The following is a 2,315-nucleotide window of genomic DNA, read 5'->3' as shown; positions in this document are numbered from 1 at the left end:
AGAGGGATATTCACTAATTAGATAGTAGATGAGAACTACTTTAGGTGGAGGGAAAGACAACCCACAATACAGGGGAGATCAGCACAACATGACTAAACCAAAAGCAAAGAAGTTTCCTGAATAAACTGAATGCTTTGAAGGCCAGTCTAGCAAGGGCAGGGGTCTGGGGACCATGGTTTCAGGGAACATCTAAGTCAGTTGGCATAATAAAATCTATTAAGAAAACATTCTGCATCCCACTTTGAAGAATGGTGTCTGGGGTCTTAAATGCTAGCAAGCAGCCATCTAAGATGTATCAATTGGTCTCAACCCACCTAGATCAAAGTAGAACGAAGAACACCAAGGACACAAGGCAATTACGAGCCCAAAAGACAGAAAGGGCCACAGGAACCAGAGACTACATCATCCTGAGACCAGAATAACTAGATGGTGCCTGGCTACAACCGATGACTGCCCTGACACGGAACACAACAGAGAACCCCTGAGGGAGCAGGAGAGCAGTGGGATGCAGACCCCAAATTCTCATAAAAAGACCAGGCTTAATGGTCTGACTGAGACTGGAAGGACCCCAGTGGTCATGGCCCCCAGACCCTCTGTTGGTCCAGGACAGGAACCATTCCCGAAGCCAACTCTTCAGGCATGGATTGGACTGGACAATGGGTTAGAGAGGGATGCTGGTGAGGAGTGAGCTTCTTGGATTAGGTGGACACTTGAGACTATGTTGGCATCTCCTGCCTGGAGTGGAGATGAGAGGGTAGAGGAGGCTAGAAGCTGGTGAAATGGACACGAAAAGAGAGAGTGGAGGGAGAAAGTGGGCTGTCTCATTAGGGGGAGAGTAATTGGGAGTATGTAAAAAAATGTAGCAAGGTGTATATAAGTTTTTGTGTGAGAGACTGACTTGATTTGTAAACTTTCACTTAAAGCAGAATAAAAATTATTTTTTTTTAAAAAAAGGGACAATCCGCTATAAAGACATAACCATAATAAACATCTACGCAGCCAATGACAGAGCTCCAAAATATACAAAACAAAGTCTGAGAGCACAGAAAAGAGAAATTGGCAGTTCCACAATAATATTAAGAGATTCCAACACACCACTCTCAGTAAGGGACAAAACATCTAGAAAGAAACTCAACAAAGATACAGAAGATGTAAAGGACACAATCAGCCAACTTGAACTCATAGACATATATAGAACACTCCACCCAACAGGTGCAAAGTACACATTCTTTTTCAACACACATGGAACATTCTCCAGGACAGACCATATTTTGGCCACAGAGCAACCCTCAACAAAATCCAAAACACTGAGGTAATACAAAGTATCATCTCTGATCACAATGCCATCAAAGTGGAAATTAACAGGAAGAGTAAAGAAAAAAAAAACAATTACATGAAAACCGAATAATACCCTCCTTAAAAACCACTAGGTAATAGAAGAAATCAAAGATGCAGTAAAAAAATTTCTAGAATCAAACGAGAATTAAAACACATCATCCCGAAACCTTTGGGACACAGCAAAGACAGTGCTCAGAGGTCAACTTATAGCAATAGATGCACACATCAAAAAAGAAGGGACGAAATAAAAACATTAGCTACACAACTCAAACAAATAGCAAAAGAAGCCCACACCCACCAGAAGAAAGGAATAATAAAGACCACAGCAGATATAAACGAAATAGAGAATGGAAAGAATCAACAAAACCGAAAGTTTGTTCTTTGAAAGGATTAAAAAAAATCAACAAACCACTGGCCAAACTGACAAAAGAAAAACAGAAGAGGATGCAAATAACCCAAATAAGGAATGAAATGGAGGACATAACAACAGACACAACTGAAATAAAAAGGATAATAACAGAGTATGATAAAAAAAACTATACTCCAAAAAATTTAAAATCTAGAGGAAATGGACAAATTTCTAAAAACACAATACCTACCCAAACTAACAGAAAAAGATGTTGAAAATCTGAACAGGCCCATAACAAGAGAAGAGATTGAAAAGGTAATTAAAAAAAAAAAAAAAAAAACTCTCAACAAAAAAAAGCCCAGGTCCAGTTGGCTTCACTGGAGAATTCAACCAAACATTCAGAGAAAAGCTTACACTAGTACTACTCAAACTATTTCAGAACAAATGGATATTTCTGAATTCATTCTACAAAGCCAGTATAACTCTGATACAAAAACCACGCAAAAACACCACAAAACCAGAAAATTACAGAACAATATCTTTTATGAATATAGATGCAAAAATTCTCAATAAAATCCTAGCCAATAGCATTCAGCATCATATAAAAAAAAATACACCAAGTAGAATT

Source organism: Loxodonta africana, chromosome 4, assembly GCF_030014295.1.
Source record: "Loxodonta africana isolate mLoxAfr1 chromosome 4, mLoxAfr1.hap2, whole genome shotgun sequence".
NCBI lineage: Eukaryota > Metazoa > Chordata > Mammalia > Proboscidea > Elephantidae > Loxodonta > Loxodonta africana.
Note: the sequence above shows the minus strand (reverse complement) of the source record.